At 46.2% G+C, this 24,520-nt stretch overlaps 1 long non-coding RNA gene across 1 annotated transcript in view; it reads right to left on the reverse strand.

Moving 5' to 3' along the window:
- Window positions 1-24,520, reverse strand: part of LOC142194492 (uncharacterized) — a 182,846-nt gene that overhangs the window by 75,482 nt on the left and 82,844 nt on the right. The window contains exon 2 of the long non-coding RNA XR_012715036.1: window positions 17,868-18,109. This is a non-coding gene — a long non-coding RNA (uncharacterized LOC142194492). The remainder of the gene's footprint in view (window positions 1-17,867; window positions 18,110-24,520) is intronic.

A 24,520-nucleotide genomic window follows, 5' to 3' on the forward strand; every position in this document is an offset into this window, starting at 1 on the left:
CGATGAGAGAATATCATCCCTAGGGACCCTGGAATCGATATCTCGTTCCAGTTATTGAAGTCGGGAACGAAGACTGTCAGCCACAATGGTGGAGGATATGGCCACCGAAGCTTGCATAGCGCAGGCCGTATAACACTTCATGAGAGTCCGTCTATGCGTTGGTCCAGCAGGTCTTGCAAATTAGAGCCGTCCTCCAGAGGTACCAAGGGAGAACTTCGCCAAGGCCATATCCACCTTAGGTGGAGGTCCCCATCGATCCAGCTGGGATGAGGAAATCGGATACAGGGTTCTAAATACTCTCGAGGCTAGGTGAGCTCTTTCCGGAAGTTTCCATTCTGTTCCCATCAACCTGGCCAGGGCTGCGTCCACATGGAAGGCCCTCCGCCCCCCAGAGGTGGACGGAGGGCCTTTCCCATCAACAACCTGGTCACCTGACCGGATGAACTTCAGCAGCTTCCCCATCTTACCCATGGACTCTGTTGACAACGGATGCATCCCAAGCAGGATGGGGAGCCCATTTAGATGAGAGGACTGTTCAAGGTCAATGGAGCAGCCTGGAAGTAGGATCTTCCAACCAAAGGGAACTCAAGGCGATATACCTGGCACTGCTACTCTTCGCCCCTTATCTCAGGGAGAAATCTGTCAAAGTGCAGATGGACAACATGACTGCAATGTTGTACCTGAACAAACAGGGAGGAACCAGGTCCAGACTTCTCCTGAAGATTAGGAATCTAATCTTTTCCTGGGTAGAGAGGAACCTGACCCAGCTTTCCGCTCTTCACATCAAGGGCTCTCTGAACATAGTAGTGGATCGGTTGAGTCGTGGTATTACCGTATCAGGAGAATGGTCACTCAGTCCAGAAGTGTTTCATCAAATTGTGGAGATGTGGGGCCTTCCAGAAGTGGACCTCATGGCACCCTGACTCAACGCCAAGGTAGAGAAGTTCTGCTCTCTGTATCAGGAGGACAATCCCTTGGCAGAGGATGCCCTGTCCATCCCTTGGAGGTTCAGGCTGGTTTACATAGCCCCTGCAATTCCCATCATACCCAAGGTATTGATGAAGATAAGACAGGACTAAATCCAGGCGATTGCCATAATCCCATTCTGGCCGAAAAGAACTTGGTTCGCCCAGCTCATACAGATGAGTCAAGGCGTATACTGGAGGCTTCGCCCTCTCCCAGACCTGGTAACTCAAGGAGGACTACGGTGCCAGGATCTGGTGAGACTCAACCTGACAGCCTGGTTGACCAGTCCCTATTACTAAATAGTGGACTGTCAGAGGCCGTCTTGAGGACCCTTGCCCATGCCAGGGCAGAAACTAGCAACCGGAGTTATCTCAGGATCTGGGAGATCTTTAAAACTTGGTGCCTTGGATGTGGCTTGACGTTTTCCAATCCTTCTGTGGAATCAGTATTGGACTTCTTACAGGACGGCCTAGACAGAGGGCTAGCCCCTTTCATATTAAAGGTACACGTGGCAGTCCTCTCCACCTATATGAGGAGGCGGTTGACGCAACATCCCTTGGTAAGTAGCTTTCTAAAGGGTGCTACGAGGATTAGACCTGCTGTTTCAGCTCCAGTTCAGCAGTGGGACCTTGGGACGGTCCTTTCAGGGCTCTGCGACTCCCCATTTGAGCCTTTAGAAGAAGTGGATCTACAGTTCTTGACTTATAAAACAACCTTTCTTCTGGCCACCACATTGGCCAAGAGGGTGGGGGAACTGTAGGACCTTTCATCTGAAGAGCCTTATACCTCTTTCTTTGAAGATAGGGCGCAACTGCGTTTTCTGCCGCAGTTTAAGCCTAAGGTGCCTTCTCTGGCAAATTTAAATCAAATTATTTCTTTGCCAGTGTTCCTTCCTTCTCCCTCCTCTCCTGAGGAGATAAGACTTCATTCCCTTGACCTGGGTAGATGTCTGCGTATTTACCTGGAACGTACGAGATCCTTTATGAAGTCTGAGAACCTCTTAATTAACCTGGCTGGAAGTTTCAGAGGTCTGAAAGCTTCCAAAGCCTCTATTTCCCGTTGGGTTAGGGAAGCCTTCAAGTTGGCCTTTTCTTCCCAAGGTTTTTCTCTTCCAGCTTGCCTGACGGGCCACTCTACGAGGGCAGTCTCGACTTCATGGGCAGAGAGGAGATTCGTACCTTTGGAGCAGATCTGCGCGGCAGCTTCCTGGTCCTTTTCCAACACCTTTGTGAAGCACTACAGGTTGAGCTCTCATGCTTTGGACGCGACTGCCTTTGGACGGTCATTCTTGAGCTCCGTAAGTCAAGGAAACCCTCCCTAAGGGGATTACTTGATATCTCCCCACATTGTGCTGCTGGTATGACGACAGGGAATGGTGGATTATGTAGATAATCTGTTTTCCCTTAGTCAAGGCTTCCCTCCCTATTGTATGGTTCTTCTTACTCTTGTATTAACATATGGGGGGAGGTCTCTGTGCCCTCTTATAGGGCCTAGTCATGCATATTAATTAATTGCTGATTAAAAATTCCGCCTGTCCTACCAGCACACAGGGGCAGAAATACCCCCACATTGTGCTGCTGTTATGACTAAGGGAAAACAGATTATCTACATAATCCACCATTATCAAGACTGGAGTATTAAAGGCCCGTCTAGATAAATCCCACCAATAGTTCTGTAATACAGTACCTGTCACAATAGTTACAATATGCGACTTACTAACATACGCCGCAGCACTTTATAGACTTCAGTACTTACTGTCCAAAGTAGTTTGCACAATCTACCTAATGTACAGAGCTCAGATGGATACGACAGTATCTATACAATACACCTCAATGGGAGCCCTATATCTGTGTGCATGACTATCGTGTGAAGGTAATGTGAGAACCATTACTCCTATGTGTATAATCCATAATTCATTAAGCTCTGACCTAATGTGCACACCATAAAAGCAACGTACCCACATAGGTCCCTAAAAATGCGTCTGCGGCTTATAAGTGGATGAGAATCAATAAGACTGGAGCTAGACGTGAAGAACACATTAGGCACGCAACCGAATATCTGTAAAGGAGACAATCCATTGAAATAAAATCACATACACTATATGAATGAGGATCTCCATTCAGATGTGCCGAGTATAAGGCTGGCTATTTTTTGGGTACTGGAATATGTACTGGCAAGGAATGAGTTAAATATCATGTACCTCAGCTGCAGAAATGTGAGGAGTGAAGAGATCAAATTTATAGAGAGAGAACCGAGGTGACGCCATGGGGGAGGGGACATACATGGCCCAGAGGGAATCCCGTGTTTAACTCGCTCAACTGACTGCGGGGCGAACACAACGCTCGGCCAAGCTGACAAGTTTATTTTCAAATGGACTAATTGGAACTTGCCGGAGGGATTTCTAGAAACAACATCTCGCCCATGGAAAAAAGTCAGCGGCGATGTCAGGCACACATAATAGGAAATGGATATTAAGCGTACAGCGTTCTACCCCAGCATACATATACTAGATATACTGCAGCTCTCCTCCTATTCCTTATCCATTACCATTGTACTGAAATGTACATTCAAGTAAAGTGAGACTTGGCGCAGCCCTCAATCGTGTATTAAAAATTCACATCCAATGATCGTACAGTAAAGTGCTGCGTTTCACATAGCCCCGAGCGGTGCAAAGAGCAGATTCATTGTGACATGGCTGAATTATGTAATAATGTTTATACTTATCACATGGCATTAACAGATAAGACTGAGGGCTTATATACACAGCAGTGTCCTGGATGGTGGTGCACACAGTAGTACCCTGGTTGGTGCTGCACAGAGGTGTCCTAGATGATGGTAGTGCACACAGTAGAACCCTGGATGTTGGGGCACATAGGAGTGTCCTAGATGGTGGTGCACATAGGAGTGTCCTGGATGGTGGTACACATAGCAGTATCCTGGATGGCGGTACACACAGTAGTACCCTAGATGGTGGTGCACATAGTAGTGCCCTGGATGGTGGTACACACAGTAGTACACTAAATGGAGGTGCATAGTGCCCTGGATGGTGTTGCACATAGCAGTGTCCTGGATGCTGGTACACACAGTAGTACCCTAGATGGTGGTGCGTAGTGTCCTGGATGGTGGTGCACACAGCCGTGTGCTAGATGGTGGTACAAACAGTAGTGCCCTGGATGGTGGTGCACATAGGAGTGTCCTGGATGGTGGAACATGGAGACCCTGCGTTACAGACCTGTGTACTGCTGCATAGTGAATCCATAAGTCATGGGTGAACTGATTTGTTCCAAGCTGGGTTTGACCTTAATATTCCAGAACCCTAGTGTACAATAGGTGGAGGCTCGGGGGGGGGGGGGGGGGAATAATCAAAAAACATTCATCTCCCTTATCTCTTTTGGACCTCCTTGCAGCATCACAGTGATGTCATGCACCTGGGAGGTCACTTCTAAGGCCTGTGATTGGGCTACAGCAGTCATATTGGCACACCGAGCGTAACGGTGATCTCAGGTGCACCAAGGAGCCCGAGAGACAGCGTTGGATGGTGCGAGAAAGCCCAAAAAGAGGTGAGAGAAGGTGAGTATGAATGTTTTTGATTTTTTTACACCTTCCCTGAGCCACCAAGGGAAAAATAACAACCCTTCCAGCTTTCAACTTCTTCAACCCGAAAATAATCTGTGACCCAAGTCACCCAAACCAGAGAAGAACCTTGAGAGGTTAGCCCATCTATAGCAATTATATTGTTCCCTAGAAGCATTGATTCTAGCAAATAATACATGAATACAATGAAATACACATACCCACATATACCCAAAATGCTGCAAATTTTCCATGTGGATTTGCAATGGTTTACAGTAGTAGCAAAGTGAATGAGGCTTTAACAATCCTTACCCAAACTCAGCAAAAATATTTCCAGCATAAATTGACATAGGGTGAAGGTTTTTTCTCCTGCAGGATGCTTTTTGCATTGTCATGCATCGGATAAAATCTACAACAAAATCAGTGCGGTCCCATCTACAGGTTACCCCCTATCGTATAGGAGAGAGTATACATTACTTAGATGGGAAAACCTCTTTAATGCACCAGACAAATCTTGAAGGCTATAAGTACATTGTAGCCATATCTCAACAAACATGAATAATGGATATAGATATTTGTATATGCAGTATGTATCATTATACATTCTATGGGTGTTATAATATTCCTGTTATGCCATAACATCACACACTACATGTCAGTATGGGGAAATAATAAGATGCATATGGTAGTCAGGTAATCCTTGTATATAGACTCTTACCAACACAATAGATTCCCCCACTCCTGATGAATGAATAGCAGTGATTTATATGTACGCCGGACACTCAGCATAAATGGAGCCTCATTTACCGAAGTAGCTAGGAATTAGATTATAAGATAACCTCTGCTTCTTGGAGAGGAGAGATCCCACTTCATATAATTGGGGGTTTCTTCTCTAAGTTGTAGGGAAATGGTTGAGGTTTAGAAGGCAAACATTGTTAATTAAGATGCCATGGCTGCTCCTCACTTCACCAGCGCTCTGCCCCTTGGACACGGCTCATTTACATTATTCATCGCTTCTCCAACTTAATTCTCATTTCCTCTGTTTCTTCGCCATTTCCTTCGCTCCTGTTTATAAAAGATAAGACAAAAATGTTCTGTAATTAAAAAATTGACTCCCTTTTCCTTTATCACAGCTTCAACTTCTCTTTCTCTCCTCTTGCCCATCCATCTTTTAAAGGCATTTGTTATGCTACAGGAACTTCAGACCCTCGCTGACCCCAGGTGCATTGGCCCTTTAAGTTCTGGCATGGATGTCTGCAGATCTTGTTTGTGGGCCATCCATAGACTTGAATGGAACATGACGGGAAAGTTGCATATATTTTATTAATGGATTTAATTTTAGTTTAATTATTATTGTCACAATGCCACAATGTGATATCACAATTAACAACTGTGGTGTCACAATGCCCATTTTTGATGTCACAATGCCCTTATGTGATGTCACAATGCCCCTACGTGAAATCAGTTAACCACTGTGGTGTCACAATTCCCTTTTATTAAGTACCAATGTCCCAATGTGATATCAGAAATACCCACTGTGGTGTCACAATGCCCCCTTTTGATGTCACAATGCCCTTAGGTGATGTCACAATGCCTCTTTGTGGTGTCGTAGTTAACCTTTGTGATGTCAGAGTTAGAGATGAGCGAGTAGTGTTCGATCGAGTAGGTGTTATACAGTAGGTGTTATGCTATACATTCTGCCAATCAACGCTGGTTCTTCTCTTACCTTTAGAAGTCTTCTCCGTGCAGCATCCCCGCGGCGTCTTCCGGCTGGAATTCACTCTGCCTAGGCATCCGGCCTAGGCAGAGCCGTCTGCGCATGCGCGGGCATGCCCACACATGCGCAGTCAGCTCTGCTCAGGCGTCGGGCCGGGCAGAGCCGACTGCGCATGTCCGCGCATGCGCAGTTGGCTCTGCCTAGGCCCCGATGCCTAGGCAGAGTGAATTCAAGCCGGAAGAAGACGCGGGGACGCTGCGCTGGGAGAAGACTTCAAGGAGAATCCAGCCCGACCGTCACTCGTGGACTTGGTAAGTATAATTTTATAGAATTTTGCGTACCCCTGAAACGAACATTTCCCCCCATAGACTATAATGGGGTTCGAAATCTGATCGAACAGTCAGACAGTGTGCGGCTGTTCGAATTGTATTTCGAACCTCGGACATTTTAGTGTTCGCTCATTTCTAGTCAGAATGCCCTATTCTGATATCACAGCGCTCCTATGGGATGTAATAATGCCCCTTGGTGATGTCACAGTGTCCCATAGTAATGTTAAAGTTAACCTTTGTTATGTCACGGTGCTCTATTGTGATGGCACAGTAACCATTGTGAAGTTGTAGTACCCCATTGTGATGTCACAATGCCCCACAGTAATGTCATGGTTAATGATTGTGATGTCATAATGCCTCTTTGTGATGTCACAGTTCCCTATTGTGATGTTAAGGTTAACCATTGCAATGCCACAATGTGTCTGTGTGTCTATCCCCATGGACTGTCCATCATATGACCATAGACTGATTTTTATTTGCTGTAAGCAGAATGAATGACAGCAAGGAGAGATCTAGAAAACTGGGAGGAATTGATACAGAAAGTATATTGGAAAATTGTATATCTTTTCATCATACAAACTATAAAATTTGTCTCTTGATCATAGTCCAATACTGACTAAAGAGTGACCGGATTCAAGGATTTCTCTGTGAACTGAATAATCAGAACATTAACCGCATTTAGTTGTCAGAAATCCTTATTTATTCTTCTAGATCTGACTTATGTAACTATCAACAAGTTACATGTTAAATGCCGCCTAGGTTTTCACGTATGACTCAAGCTATTATAAAAGCAGGTCAGAATTATAGTTATTATACATAGAATAAGCTCCTCGCTGGTAATGTATATGTTTACTCATATCCTCTGTTCTGCACAGCTAATATGTTACGTAGAAGAATTACGAAATTCCTTTAAGTGTCACCTCCATTTGTCACACCTCAGGGGTAGGAGTGTCTGTGGTTAGGCCTGCAAGGATGGAGAGTGTCACAGATGGAAGAAGACGTAATTATAAGATCTTACAGAAGATCTGACCATAAATAATGGACTAGTGGCTGGATATACTGAGATAAGGATAGGGATGGAAGTATAGTACAAAGTAAGGAAATCGCTTACATGTAAATACAACACGTGAATGCAGAAGAAATCTGTGCAGAGATAAAAGGAATACATTACTGACTCCGGTCTGTATATGACAGCAAGCTTATGGGGTTCTGCTCACTAAATTAGGTAAAAAAGGAAGATCTTAAGAATCAGTTGATGAAGAAAGGCAGATAAAAGGTATGGAGAATACTACGTGGCCCGCCAGTCTGATGCTTGCACAACTTTGGTTTAATGTAAATGTGGTTGAACAAGCAAAAACATTCATTTTACGAAGATGCAGATTCTCACCAGCCCTGGTTATTGTATCAGCCTGGCTACAACGTTACACTGTTCTGTTTCAGGGATATATGACCTCCTAACATGAGCTATAGATCATTATTAGAGATGAGCGAGTACTGTTCGGATCAGCCGATCCGAACAGCACGCACGCATTGAAATGAATGGATGCACCTGGTACTTCCGCTTTGACGCCGGCCGGCCGCTTAACCCCCTGTGTGCCGGCTACGTCCATTCATTTCAATGCGTGCGTGCTGTTCGGATCGGCTGATCCGAACAGTACTCGCTCATCTCTAATCATTATCATATCACTACTATATGATGGCTGACAATAATCTTTATGTCTGGGGCACAATTGGATCCCCTCCATGGGCAGGAAGACATCATTCTGTATACATTGTGTGCTATACACAAGAATTATGGGAAATATAGTTCTTATGTAGGAAAATATAATTTTTGTATGTTTATGGCCTGTTTAGGAGAGGTAGATAGCCATATGATCTCACTAGTTGACTATAAGGAAGAGCAGAAACTCAGACCTTGGTCAAACAAGATCTAAGTTGGGTGGTAAGTATGGCCTTCAAGCATGACATGACAGTACAGGGAGATATGATGTCTCCTGCCACTCCATAGCACAAAGCCTCAGGTAGACAACATCATTGTAACAACATGGGGAGCTGATAAGTATGACTTGAGGGTATCGTACTCAGGGCCGCCATCAGGAATTTTGGGGCCCCATACAGCCTAAGGGTCTGCCCCCCCCCCCCCCCCGCCATTTTAAAACTACTTTATTTTGCGACATACCCATTATGTATTACATTTCCCTTTATTTAGCAGCATTACAAGGCTTAATCAGATTCTATTTGCAGGTATAATCTGCTACGTGTGACAGCGCCTATAGAGAGCCAACACCATCTATAAGAGCCCTCCTAATAAATCCTCAGGGCTTATTCACATTGCGTTTTTGGCCTCCCTTGCCGGGATACGTTGGTAACCAGTCAGAATCAGCTGTCAACTTATCCCTGCACAAAGAACTGGCCATTAAAAAAAAGGGGGGGCCTGCAGTTCTCCGTGCAGGGATAAGTGGGTAGCTGATTGTGACTGGTTACCAACGTATCCTGGCAAGGGAGGCCAAAAACGCAATGTGAATACTCCTTTAAAGTGAAAGCCCCACCCCCAAACAGGCTGCTATGCTAGTACATCATTATTAATACAAAGCACACATACCTTTGGAGGTATTGTGTGCCTTGTAGTTCTCCAGCTAAAAACATATATATTATTGCCCCAGTTCCCTCTCCGCAGTGCCGCACACCCGATGCCCCAATCAATTCTAACATCTTTCCATTGCCCCCTGTACCCATACCTCCCAACTTTTGAAGAACCGAAAAAGGGAAAAAATGTGCGGCGTGCTCTGCGTGCCGCGGCAAATTTAGCCCCGCCCACTTTTATGCTGACTCCGCCCATTCTCATTCATTTTTCATGTGCCCGCACACAGTATAATCCTCCTACAGTCACCCGTAAATTATATGTCCCCCCTCTATCTCTCCTCCAGCTTCATATACAACCTTCATCTGCCCCCAGTTTCATGTCCCCCCCTCCATCTCTGCCCCCAGATTCATGTCCCCCCATCTCTGCCCCCAGATTAATGTCCCCACATCTCTGCCCCCAGATTCATGTCCACTCCATCCCTGCACCCAGATTAATGTCCCCACATCTCTGCCCCCAGATTCATGTCCACTCCATCTCTGCACCCAGATTAATGTCCCCTCCATCTCTGCCCCCAGATTCATGTCCCCCATCTCTGCCCCCAGATTCATGTCTCCACATCTCTGCCCCCAGTGTCATGCCATCCTCTCCATCTCTGCCCCCAGTGTCATGCCATCCTCTCCATCTCTGCCCCCAGTGTCATGCCATCCTCTCCATCTCTGCCCCCAGTGTCATGCCGTCCTCTCCATCTCTGCCCCCAGTGTCATGCCGTCCTCTCCATCTCTGCCCCCAGTGTCATGCCATCCTCTCCATCTCTGCCCCAGATTCATGTCCCCCATCTTTGCCCCCAGTGTCATGCCATCCTCTCCATCTCTGCCCCCAGTGTCATGCCGTCCTCTCCATCTCTGCCCCCAGTGTCATGCCGTCCTCTCCATCTCTGCCCCCAGTGTCAGGCCGTCCTCTCCATCTCTGCCCCCAGTGTCATGCCGTCCTCTCCTTCATCTGCCCCCAGTTTCACGTTCCACCTCAGTACACATTACTCTTACCTTCTTCCACGTTCCCACGCTGCTCTCCAGGCGCCTCTCTCCCTCACTGGCGCACAGTTGTAGACGCGATGTGACATCATCACATCGCGTCTACACAGCCAGTAGGCGGCGTTCAGCGGCGAAGAGAGGAGCTGACACAGGTCAGCTCCTCGCTTCGCCGCTGCGCGCCTCTCTCGCTGACACATATGCGACTGAAGCGAGGAGGTGACACAGGTCAGCTCCTCGCTTCAGCCGCATATGTGTCAGCTCCTATGTGTAAGCGAGAGAGGCGTGCAGCGGCGAAGCGAGGAGCTGACCTGTGTCAGCTCCTCGCTTCAGCCGTATACCGTATAATGACTGCTGCGGGCGCCAGGGGTCGGCACACGGTGGCGGTCCAAAACCGGGCCCCCCCCCATTTTTCAATTTGGCCGGGCCCCTGACGCCAGTAGCAGTAATACTGGCCTATCGGCGGCCCTGATCGTACTAACGGCTGCGTTCACACAGAGTAACGCGCTGCTCATTCTGGGTTAAAAAGCCTCCCATTGATTTCAATGTGTAGCGCGTGTAAGACGGCAACCATTGAGGTCAATGGGATTCTGTTTTACAGCGCTCACTCCGACATGTGTTTACGTGTCAGAATGAGCAGCGCGTTGCTCCGTGTGAAAGCAGCCTACAATAGTGGTAAGTACAATGATAGGAACAATCCGCACCTGCCACAAACCTGTCCCCTAACCTAGTGCAGGTCACAAGTGATAGACACATTATAGGTTGGGATGGAAACAACAGCTGCTTCTGCTACTTCCTTATCTGTCTTTTTATACTGCACTGTACAAGTCAGCAATAAAGATATTAACTGCTTACAATAAGAGGACTAAAGCTGGTCATACACGGAAGATAGGTGCTGGGCACATGGCAGCTTGGCTGACATCCACCTCACCTAAAAAGGAAAAAAGGGGAAACATGTCTGTGAACAAATAGATCGAGTGCCTGAAGTCCACCTGTCTGATCTTACATCCAGGGAGTGTTTGTAGAACAATGTATACAAGATGATGTATGGAACCTGATAAAATCACCATTGGAGGCCAACATACATTATTATTATTGTTTATTTCAATAGAACAATTAATTCCATGGTGCTGTACATTATTATATTAATTCCAGTGGTGTAACTAGGAATAGCGGGGCCCCGTGGCGAACTTTTGACATGGGCCCCCAAACAACACCAACGCCGAAGACCTCGACCGACCCCTTCCTCTGCATTCCTGCGTGATCCATTATGTCCCTTAGTGGCCCCTGCACACAGTATTATCCCCCATAGTGGCCCCTGCACACAGTATTATCCCCCACAGTGGCCCCTTCACACAGTATTATCCCCCATAGTGGCCCCTGCACACAGTATTATCCCCCATAGTGGCCCCTGCACACAGTATTATCCCCCATAGTGGCCCCTGCACACAGTATTATCCCCCATAGTGGCCCCTGCACACAGTATTATCCCCCATAGTGGCCCCTGCACACAGTATTATCCCCCATAGTGGCCCCTGCACACAGTATTATCCCCCATAGTGGCCCCTGCACACAGTATTATCCCCCATAGTGGCCCCTGCACACAGTATTATGTCCCCTGTGGACACCCATAAACAATTATTATACTCTGGGGTCTTTTCACACCCCGGAGTATAATAATCGGAGACCCAGGGGAATAAAAACATATAAAACTACTGTTTCTTACCTGTCCCCCGGCTCCTACGCTGTCGGCCTCCGCTGTCGTCTTTCTTCAATGACGTCGGACGTCACATGACCCGGGTCGTAGGCCGGGTTCATGTGACGTCAGAGATATCAGACAACTAGGCCTGAGGCCTGCCCGGATCATGGAGAGGTAAGTAACAGTGTTTTTTTATGTTTCTTACCTCTCCCGGGCCTCCGATCATTATACTCGGGGGTCTGTGAAGACCCCCGAGTATAATGATAGTATTTGTGGGGCCTGCGGTGTCACATACCGATCCCGGCCCTGCCAGAATTGGTACGTAAATAGGGCCCGTAACGGCCTATTAAAAAAAAAAAAAAACACGTAGCGGCTGTCCCCAGACCCCCTAATGTCCCGGGCCCTGTGGCAGCTGCTACCACTGCTACCACGGTAATTACACCACTGATTAATTCCATAGTGCTGTACATTATTATATTAATTCCATGATTCTGTACATTATTATATTAATTCCATGGTGTTAGTATATTAATTCCATGGTGCTGTACATTATTATATTAATTCCTTGGTGTTGTACATTATTATATTAATTTCCTGGTGCTGTACATTATGATATTGATTCCATGGTGCTGTACATTATTATATTAGTTCCATGGTGCTTTATATTTGAGGATTTACTGTACACAAAACATACAAAACAAATATAATACTAACAGTGACCAACTGGCGCAGTGGGGTAGAGGGCCCTGCCCACAAGGTCATATCAGAGAAGAGAGATAGAGACAGAAGGTGACAGGAGAGACAGTTCATATGGTGGTGTGGTAACAGTAGTGTTATTGGAGGTTGTAGGCCTTCCTGAATAGGTGAGTCTTCAGGGCCTTCTTGAAGCCTGTGATTGTTGGGGTCAGTATGCATCAAATGTGAATTTCAACACCTTAAGGAGGCTATACACAAACTCACCAGATGATCATTTAATGTGCATGGTAGTGTAGAGTCTTTCCCAATTAAAGATGTTGGTAAGAGTGTTTGGGCATGTTGAATTTCAACACGCCCAATCCTTTAGTTTTGTAGGAAACTAAGCAGGTGCTCGTGGTGTTCAATATTGAGAACACATGATCACTTTTCCAGACTGAGAGTGCATGTGTACAGGGGGTCGGAAGGAATAGATGTTTGCAAATTGAGCTTTTGTCTAGAAGCTACATAGGGTCTACCTTAACTGGTTTAGAAATCTATAGTGAATGAGCAACAGAACAACAGATGCATGCTCAGTTTGTCCACATATATCGATAACCATATAAGACAATATTGTAGCTAATAGTCACTGGACTACTGGATCTGTATAAGGTGTACCATAGCTTGTCCGAATATTGCAATGTCAGATATTAATGTCCCTACTGTAAAAAGATTACATCTGATAAGATCTTTTACTGTATTTTAGCTTGTGTCATATAGTGCTTAAAATGAACACATTGTGCACAAATGATAAAACCTTACATTTTCAAAGACAAATTTTAGGGAAAACCCTTTTTTTTTATAACTTTGCCCGGTCTTTTTGATATTCTTCAGGAAAATAAATGTGTTTTTTTTATCATCACAGAAATGATGGGCGATGTTCTCCATGTAACGTTCTATATGATGATAGAAGAGTAGTCACGGACTGGATAACTACTAGCTTATGACAGCAAACACTTGATCAATTATTTACTCTCATACTCATAGAGGACTATTTAACTCGTCTGTTTATAGGGGGAGGGGGGTCATAGGGCAAAAATATTGAGAGACCCTCAATACACAGAATCGATCCTCTATGGCATTCCACCATAAATCCCTACTTAGTGATAATAATTGTGTAACCTACTTATCAGCAATGTCTTGGCTTGACCTTAGCAATGCAGCGTATCAGTGTGCGAGGTGACCAATGAGACTTTACAGACTAGTCTTATGCTTCACAAAAACGAATTATTGTCATGTATAGTTTTAGGGTCTTTGTTACAGTCTTTGAAAGCAATAGGGATGTGGGCAGTGTTCTCATTAGAAAAAAATCTGCATTTGGTTTTCAAAAACAGCGCCACTCTTTCCCATTGGTCGTATCCAGTATTGCAACTCAGCCATATTTACTTTCCTTTGTGTCCTGTATAATTATTGTTTTACCGCCTCTTTTATATGGACACCATTGATACGGAGTTGCAAAGTATTGTATATTTGGGGTAGAATTTGGGTCCTGGGTAGATTGTTATAGGTATTAAGATGTTCTACATTGGGATCGGATAGCCCATTATAAGTATATTACTAAATATGACTATAGACATACTCAGGAATTGAGCATATTTTGGGTTCTGTTTATTTATATGAGTATTAGTCATGTATTTTCTGAAGCCTTAATAAAGATGTGCAGGATGTTTTATTACTTCTGTGTTTTGTTTGCTCATTGGGTTTTCTATATATTTGACACATAGGAGATACTTAATGTTGGTGTGATTAGCCCTTATCTGGATAGATTGTCACACACAGGCTGGGTAATGGGTACATTATCTGTTTATCTTTCTTTTATGCTGGCTGTACTTGAATCCTAAAGGAAAGCTGTCATTTTCTATGAAACTCCAACCACCACTAGCATGTTATTCCACTTAATTTTATATAGAGCACATTGTATGCTAATTATGGCTGAAGAGTCATGGGGGTGGTGTCATTATCCTGAAGAGTCATGGGGCAGTGTAATTATTCTGAAGCGTCATGGTGGCAGTATCATTATCCAGAAGTGTCTTGGGATAGTATCAGTGTCTTGAAGAGTCATGGGGGCAGTATCATTATACTGAAGTGTCTTGTAAGTCATTGTCCTGAAGAGTCATGGAGGCAGTGACATTGTCCTGAACAGTCATGGGGAGCAGTGTCATTATCCCATAAAATCATGAGTGTGGTATCATTATCCTAAAGTGCCATTGGGCATTGTCATTATCCTGAAGAGTCATGGGGCAATATCGTTATTCTGAAGAGTGATGGGGGCAGTATCATTATCCTGAAGAGTCATGGGGGCAGTATCATTATCCTGAAGAGTCATGGGGGCAGTATCATTATCCTGAAGAGTCACATGGGCAGTGTCATTATCCTATAAAGTCATGAGTGTGGTATCATTATCCTAAAGTGTCATTGGGCATTGTCATTATCCTGAAGAGTCATGGGGCAATATCGTTATTCTGAAGAGTCATTATCCTGAAGAATTATGTAGTCCAATCTTCAAACCCTCACTTGAAGACAACGTAGCACTACACATTCTCGGTAGCGAGAAAACATCTTAGAAAGAAATCGTCCATAGAGGAAGGAAGGAATTGTTTTCAATAGTGGCAAGTTATTTTTTTTACCTTCTTATGGATCAACTGGGATTTTGTAAGTATAACTAGGGTTGAGCCGATCTTGAGATTTCAGGATCGATTTCAAAATCCGATTTCCGATCATTTTCCAGCCGATCCCGATCGTGAAATTTGCTCGATCGCCGATCAGAATCCGATCTTTTCCAATCCTCAACCCTAATCAATGCTTCTGTATGGGAAAAGTCACTTGAGGGTTGAGCCGATCTTGAAATAATCTCCGACCTCGATCCTGCTGGAAAAGATTGTGTTGGAATTCCGATCACGATCGTGAAATTTACTTGATCGCTGATCAGAATCTGATGTTTTCCAATCCTGATCGCTCAACCCCAAGTATAACTCTAAATACAGAATAATTTTGTAGAAATTTCTGTAACTCTCCTTCTTCTGAATGGGACTTGCAGAAATTCACGTGATTGCTTTCGAAATGGGACTGATACGGGATTGTTTTACAGACGCAAATTTCTGCAACAAATCTGGCTCATGTATTTGATGGACATGTGTCTTTTGAACTCACTAACCGGGTATCAAAAACAATGACAAAGGCCAAGCTAAGTGTAATATGTCATGAAGGGACATGGGAAAGGGCCGTCACATATGGTGTGCATTATGTCCAGCCATTACAACAAATGGAATAAATAAACAGTGGGTATTAGTCTTGTGAGTTCTCGCTCGGATTGCCACATGTCACTAACGCTGATTGTTTTGTCATTAAATAATCAGGGCATATTGGCAGAGCACCTATGGGTGTGCCCCTCAGGATGCCTCCAGGAACCAAGCCAGGAAGGACAGTGAATCAAGGTGACTACACACATGACAAAGGCTTTGTAGATTTCTTAAGACTTCAACATGTTGCAATTCTTGGTGGTTTTGTATGAGAAGAAATTTTAAGAATGGAGCTGGAGGGTGAACTACCATTCAACCCCATAGCAATCCCAAAATTATTATTATTACCAAGTGCACCCTGTCAGAGCAATGTTCTGCAAAGAAAATGTATTATAGGACAAGGCCATCTTCTTCCATTCTGCTTTGATTGCATTTTTTTCTGATATGCTAATGAGCTGTTTGGTCTGCTCTCATTGCACCAAACGCTATGTTTTCCAGAGGCCAGTCCCTCCATCGATCCCTCCCTCCCTGCCATGATTGACATATACACTGTCTGGCCCTGTCAGATAGATCTTTGATGACATTGTTGCACTAAACAGTTTATTAGTTCAGCATCCTAGAGTGTCACTGCTTTAATGTCTTGTTTATGTTATTATTTTATGGTGCCTCTGGTTATGTGTATGTATTATTTGTTTTGTATGTATGTTCAGAAGCTTCCCTTATGCATTGCTTCCCTTGGTTTACCCCACTGCTTGTCACCCCTGGCATCGTGACACTATGCAGTGCAGTGCTAGTCAGCCCCTGAGGGAGAAGATGACAGCCCAAGGCTCTGGAAGAGACAGCCCTGAGACATGGATCGTCAGTCTGTCTGCTGTACAGATCTCATGCTAGGTGGAGATAAGGAGTGCCTTTTTCTAGGATCTGTATTCTAAGACCCAACTCATAAGGTATCTGGGCCCAAGGGACTTCCTTGCTGCCAGCCTTCAGAGCCATCTACTGGCTGAGGCTAGGCTTGTTATAGAGTTGTTGGAGTGGAGAACAAGGCTCCTACCTACCATTCAGTTTGGGCACACCTGGTTGAACCTAATAGTTGGGAGACTACTACCCCCATTGGGAAGCTGCATCTGTTACAGTTTGCCACAGTAAAGTTTTTCTGTTTCAACTATACCACTGCCTCCTGATTCATTCCTGAGATAGGGTTACAGTTACAGGGCCGTACAGTACATAGCGTGGTAGCTCTCTTATGTTATGGCTTATTGGTATCTATCTATCTATCTATCTATCTATCTATCTATCTATCTATCTATCTTCCCGTTAATAATTTTTTCTTCTTGGAATTGATAGTGGGCCGATGATGTCTCCTTAGAAGAATGCTAGTGCTGGTATCTGGTTTGTTATTTGACCATTAGAATAAGAAGAGCTTTACATGGTCAATAGAGCATTACAGTCATAAAGATAATGAAGAAGGAGGAAATGACTCAGGTAGACATTGTTCCTTACATGTCCTATACTAACTACATAGTGTTTTACTATTCAGGAAACATTATAAGTGACTTATTACAATCGTTATCATAACCAGCAAATCACAGCAATAACCGAGAATACGATAACCAAGTGTTTAATTATCACATACTTATGAGAAGCATCGTCATCCTATATAAGAGAAGTCACCTGGTCAAGATGAGAAGCGTCGTCATCCTATATAAGAGAAGTCACCTGGTCAAGATGAGAAGCGTCGTCATCCTATATAAGAGAAGTCACCTGGTCAAGTTACGAAGGGTTGTCATCCGATGTAAGAGAAGTCACCTGGTCAAGTTACGAAGGGTTGTCATCCTATATAAGAGAAATCACCTGGTCAAGATGAGAACGGTCGTCATCCTATATAAGAGAAATCACCTGGTCAAAATGAGAAGTGTCGTCATCTTATATAAGAGAAGTCACCTGGTCAAGATGAGAAGGGTCGTCATCCTCCATATATCTCTGAACTAATCTCCGGCTACCTGCCCACACGTAACCTCAGATCCTCCAATGACCTCCTACTCCGCTCTGCTCTCATCCGCTCCTCACACAACCGTCTCCAAGACTTCTCTCGTGCATCCCCCATACTCTGGAACTCCTTACCAAGACACATAAGACTGATCCCCACAATCACAGGCTTCAAGAAGGCCCTGAAGACTCACCTATTCAGGAAGGCCTACACCCCCCAATAACACTACTGTCACCACATCACCATCTGTACAGTCTCCCCCTCTCCTTCTGTCTCTACCCCCTTCCCTCATAGATTGTAAGCCCTCGTGGGCAGGGCCCTCTACCCCACTGTGCCAGTCAGTCATTGTTAGTATTATATCTACCTGTATATTCTGTGTACTGTATGTAACCCCCAAATGTAAAGCACCATGGAATTAATGGTGCTATATAAATAAATAATAATAAAAAAAAATAATAATAATCCTATATAAGAGAAGTCACCTGGTCAAGATGATATACAAGTCACAAACAACAGGGCTAAATCACATACAATGTACACGAAGGCTGTGGGTCAGTGTCATACAGCAAAAACCAAAAATGGAAACCCATGGCAACAACATAAAAGGAACAATTCATATTTATTAGTTACATATAAAGACATAAATGGATATAAATAACATGGGGAACAGGGAGGACACCACATAAAAGGGGGTATAGGGTAGTACTAGTTAAGGAAGGCTAAATTTCACCTGCCACAGTAAAGTATATGTCTCCCATCTTGGTTGCTTTGGGTTTGTATAGGGTTTACTTCTATGTTGCTTGCCTGCTCTTTCCCATATATTCCTTTACACTTTATTAGAGATGAGCGAACACTAAAATGTTCGAGGTTCGAAATTCGATTCGAACAGCCGCTCAATGTTCGTGTGTTCGAACGGGTTTCGAACCCCATTATAGTCTATGGGGAACAGATACTCGTTAAGGGGGAAACCCAAATCCGTGTCTGGAGGGTCACCAAGTCCACTATGACACCCCAGGAAATGATACCAACACCTCTGGAATGACACTGGGACAGCAGGGGAAGCATGTCTGGGGGCATCTAACACACCAAAGACCCTCTATTACCCCAACATCACAGCCTAACAACTACACACTTTACACACTCAATACCACCTCTCTGACAGTAGGAAAACACCTTGAAACATGTGTATTTGGCACTTGCAGTGAGGAGAGCTTGTCACCAGCAGTGAATTTGGCCCTTGTAGTAAGTTGAGGTTGGCACCAACATTTGTTTTGAAAATCAGGGTGGATTGAGCCTCTAACCAGCAGAGTTTGGGCAAATTCATGGTGGAGGGAGCCTCTAAAAACCCCAGTTTGGACCAATTCATGGTGGAGGGAGACTCTAAAAACCCCAGTTTGGACCAATTCATGGTGGAGGGAGACTCTAAAAACCCCAGTTTGGACCAATTCATGGTGGAGGGAGCCTCTAAAAACCCCAGTTTGGACCAATTCATGGTGGAGGGAGCCTCTAACCAGCCCAGTTTGGACCAATTAATGGTGGAGGGAGCCTCTAAACAGCCAAGTTTTGGGAAATTCATGGTGGAGGGAGCCTCTAACCAGCCCAGTTTGGACCAATTCATGGTGGAGGGAGCCTCTAAACAGCCCAGTTTGGGCAAATTCATGGTGGAGGGAGCCTCTAACCAGCCCAGTTTGGACCAATTAATGGTGGAGGGAGCCTCTAAACAGCCCAGTTTGGACCAATTAATGGTGGAGGGAGCCTCTAACCAGCCCAGTTTGGACCAATTAATGGTGGAGGGAGCCTCTAACCAGCCCAGTTTGGACCAATTAATGGTGGAGGGAGCCTCTAACCAGCCCAGTTTGGACCAATTAATGGTGGAGGGAGCCTCTAAACAGCCAAGTTTTGGGAAATTCATGGTGGAGGGAGCCTCTAACCAGCCCAGTTTGGACCAATTCATGGTGGAGGGAGCCTCTAAACAGCCCAGTTTGGGCAAATTCATGGTGGAGGGAGCCTCTAAAAAACCCAGTTTGGACCAATTCATGGTGGAGGGAGCCTCTAATTAGCCCAGTTTGGACCAATTAATTGTGGAGGGAGCCTCTAACCAGCCCAGTTTGGACCAATTAATGGTGGAGGGAGCCTCTAACCACCCCAGTTTGGGCAAATTCATGGTGGAGGGAGCCTCTAACCAGCCCAGTTTGGACCAATTAATGGTGGAGGGAGCCTCTAAACAGCCAAGTTTTGGGAAATTCATGGTGGAGGGAGCCTCTAACCAGCCCAGTTTGGGCAAATTCATGGTGGAGGGAGCCTCTAACCAGCCCAGTTTGGACCAATTAATGGTGGAGGGAGCCTCTAACCAGCCCAGTTTGGACCAATTAATGGTGGAGGGAGCCTCTAAACAGCCAAGTTTTGGGAAATTCATGGTGGAGGGAGCCTCTAACCAGCCCAGTTTGGACCAATTCATGGTGGAGGGAGCCTCTAAACAGCCCAGTTTGGGCAAATTCATGGTGGAGGGAGCCTCTAAAAAACCCAGTTTGGACCAATTCATGGTGGAGGGAGCCTCTAATTAGCCCAGTTTGGACCAATTAATTGTGGAGGGAGCCTCTAACCAGCCCAGTTTGGACCAATTAATGGTGGAGGGAGCCTCTAACCACCCCAGTTTGGACCAATTCATGGTGGAGGGAGCCTCTAACCAGCCCAGTTTGGACCAATTAATGGTGGAGGGAGCCTCTAAACAGCCAAGTTTTGGGAAATTCATGGTGGAGGGAGCCTCTAACCAGCCCAGTTTGGACCAATTCATGGTGGAGGGAGCCTCTAAACAGCCCAGTTTGGGCAAATTCATGGTGGAGGGAGCCTCTAACCAGCCCAGTTTGGACCAATTAATGGTGGAGGGAGCCTCTAAACAGCCAAGTTTTGGGAAATTCATGGTGGAGGGAGCCTCTAACCAGCCCAGTTTGGACCAATTCATGGTGGAGGGAGCCTCTAAACAGCCAAGTTTTGGGAAATTCATGGTGGAGGGAGCCTCTAAAAAACCCAGTTTGGACCAATTCATGGTGGAGGGAGCCTCTAATTAGCCCAGTTTGGACCAATTAATTGTGGAGGGAGCCTCTAACCAGCCCAGTTTGGACCAATTAATGGTGGAGGGAGCCTCTAACCACCCCAGTTTGGGCAAATTCATGGTGGAGGGAGCCTCTAACCAGCCCAGTTTGGACCAATTAATGGTGGAGGGAGCCTCTAAACAGCCAAGTTTTGGGAAATTCATGGTGGAGGGAGCCTCTAACCAGCCCAGTTTGGACCAATTCATGGTGGAGGGAGCCTCTAAACAGCCCAGTTTGGGCAAATTCATGGTGGAGGGAGCCTCTAAACAGCCCAGTTTGGGCAAATTCATGGTGGAGGGAGCCTCTAACCAGCCCAGTTTGGACCAATTAATGGTGGAGGGAGCCTCTAAACAGCCAAGTTTTGGGAAATTCATGGTGGAGGGAGCCTCTAACCAGCCCAGTTTGGACCAATTAATGGTGGAGGGAGCCTCTAACCAGCCCAGTTTGGACCAATTAATGGTGGAGGGAGCCTCTAACCAGCCCAGTTTGGACCAATTAATGGTGGAGGGAGCCTCTAAACAGCCAAGTTTTGGGAAATTCATGGTGGAGGGAGCCTCTAACCAGCCCAGTTTGGACCAATTCATGGTGGAGGGAGCCTCTAAACAGCCCAGTTTGGGCAAATTCATGGTGGAGGGAGCCTCTAAAAAACCCAGTTTGGACCAATTCATGGTGGAGGGAGCCTCTAATTAGCCCAGTTTGGACCAATTAATTGTGGAGGGAGCCTCTAACCAGCCCAGTTTGGACCAATTAATGGTGGAGGGAGCCTCTAAAAAACCCAGTTTGGACCAATTCATGGTGGAGGGAGCCTCTAATTAGCCCAGTTTGGACCAATTAATTGTGGAGGGAGCCTCTAACCAGCCCAGTTTGGACCAATTAATGGTGGAGGGAGCCTCTAACCACCCCAGTTTGGACCAATTCATGGTGGAGGGAGCCTCTAACCACCCCAGTTTGGACCAATTCATGGTGGAGGGAGCCTCTAAACAGCCCAGTTTGGGCAAATTCATGGTGGAGGGAGCCTCTAACCAGCCCAGTTTGGACCAATTAATGGTGGAGGGAGCCTCTAAACAGCCCAGTTTGGGCAAATTCATGGTGGAGGGAGCCTCTAACCAGCCCAGTTTGGACCAATTAATGGTGGAGGGAGCCTCTAAACAGCCAAGTTTTGGGAAATTCATGGTGGAGGGAGCCTCTAACCAGCCCAGTTTGGACCAATTAATGGTGGAGGGAGCCTCTAACCACCCCAGTTTGGGCAAATTCATGGTGGAGGGAGCCTCTAACCAGCCCAGTTTGGACCAATTAATGGTGGAGGGAGCCTCTAAACAGCCCAGTTTGGGCAAATTCATGGTGGAGGGAGCCTCTAAACAGCCAAGTTTTGGGAAATTCATGGTGGAGGGAGCCTCTAACCAGCCCAGTTTGGACCAATTCATGGTGGAGGGAGCCTCTAAACAGCCCAGTTTGGGCAAATTCATGGTGGAGGGAGCCTCTAAAAAACCCAGTTTGGACCAATTCATGGTGGAGGGAGCCTCTAATTAGCCCAGTTTGGACCAATTAATTGTGGAGGGAGCCTCTAACCAGCCCAGTTTGGACCAATTAATGGTGGAGGGAGCCTCTAAAAAACCCAGTTTGGACCAATTCATGGTGGAGGGAGCCTCTAATTAGCCCAATTTGGACCAATTAATTGTGGAGGGAGCCTCTAACCAGCCCAGTTTGGACCAATTAATGGTGGAGGGAGCCTCTAACCACCCCAGTTTGGACCAATTCATGGTGGAGGGAGCCTCTAACCACCCCAGTTTGGACCAATTCATGGTGGAGGGAGCCTCTAAACAGCCCAGTTTGGGCAAATTCATGGTGGAGGGAGCCTCTAACCAGCAGAGTTGGTGGAAATCAGGGTGGAGGGAGCCTCTAACCAGCAGAGTTGGGGGAAATCAGGGTGGAGGGAGCCTAGTATTAGCAGAATTGTGCAACGCTTATGGTGGATGAGTATGAGGATGCGGAGGAATTGGAGAGGTTGAGTACAGACATGGAGTTTCATGTTGGGGTGCTTTACACAGGTGGGCACAAAAATGACGGCTCTACCCAGTGGTGGTTCATTTTTATCAAAGTGAGCCGGTCGGCACTCTCAGCTGACAGACGGGTGCGCTTGTCAGTGATGATGCCACCGGCTGCACTGAACACCCTCTCAGATAGGACGCTGGCGGCAGGACAGGACAGCACCTCCAAGGCATATAGGGCAAGTTCAAGCCACAGGTCCAACTTCGACACCCAATACGTGTAGGGCGCAGAGGGGTCGGAGAGGACAGGGCTGTGGTCGGAAAGGTATTCCCGCAACATGCGCCTATACTTCTCACGCCTGGTGACACTAGGACCCTCCGTGGCGGCACTTTGGCGAAGGGGTGCCATCAAGGTGTCCCAGACCTTAGACAGTGTGCCCCTCGTTTGTGTGGACCGGTGAGAACTTGGTTGCCTACTGGAGGAACTGCCCTCCCTGCCGCCAACGTCACATGCTGGAAACATCTCCATCATATTCTGCACCAATTGCCTGTGGCAAGCATTGATGCGATTGGCTCTCCCCTCTACCGGAATAAAAGACGAGATGTTGTTTTTATACCGGGGGTCAAGGATAGCAAAGATCCAGTACTGGTTGTCCTCCATGATTTTGACAATACGCTTGTCGGTTGTAAAGCACCCCAACATGAACTCAGCCATGTCTGCCACAGTGTTAGTTGGCATGACTCCTCTGGCCCCACCGGAAAGTTCAATCTCCATTTCCTCCTCATCCTCCATGTCTACCCATCCGCGCTGCAACAATGGGACGATTCGAAGTTGCCCGGAAGCCTCCTGTATCACCATCACATCATCGGACAACTCTTCTTCCTCCTCCTCCTCCTCCTCCTCCTCCATTAAACGCAGTGAAGCGGACAGATGTGTGGACCTACTCTCCAGCTGTGACGGATCGGATGCTATCCCTAACTCCTCTGTGTGATCTGAGTTATCCCTGATGTCAATCAGGGATTCTCTCAGAACACACAAGAGCGGGATTGTAAGGCTCACCATCGCATCCTCAGAGCTCACCCTCCTTGTGGACTCCTCAAAGACCCGTAGGATGTCACAAAGGTCTCTCATCCATGGCCACTCATGGATGTGAAACTGAGGCAGCTGACTTTGTGGCACCCTAGGGTTTTGTAGCTGGTATTCCATCAAAGGTCTCTGCTGCTCAACCACTCTATTCAACATCTGAAACGTTGAGTTCCAGCGTGTGGGGACGTCGCACAAAAGCCGGTGTTGTGGCACATGCAGGCGTTGCTGGAGAGATTTTAAGCTAGCAGCGGCTACTGTCGACTTGCGAAAGTGGGCGCACATGCGCCGCACTTTCACCAGTAGCTCTGGAACATTGGGGTAGCTCTTTAGGAAACGTTGCACCACTAGGTTGAAGACGTGGGCCAGGCATGGAACATGTTGGAGTCCGGCAAGCTCCAGAGCTGCTACCAGGTTCCGGCCGTTATCACAAACGACCATGCCTGGGCCCAGGTGCAGCGGCTCAAACCATATTGCCGTCTCATCGAGGAGGGCATCCCTC

This window comes from Leptodactylus fuscus, chromosome 2 (assembly GCF_031893055.1).
Source record: "Leptodactylus fuscus isolate aLepFus1 chromosome 2, aLepFus1.hap2, whole genome shotgun sequence".
NCBI classification, from domain to species: Eukaryota; Metazoa; Chordata; class Amphibia; order Anura; family Leptodactylidae; genus Leptodactylus; species Leptodactylus fuscus.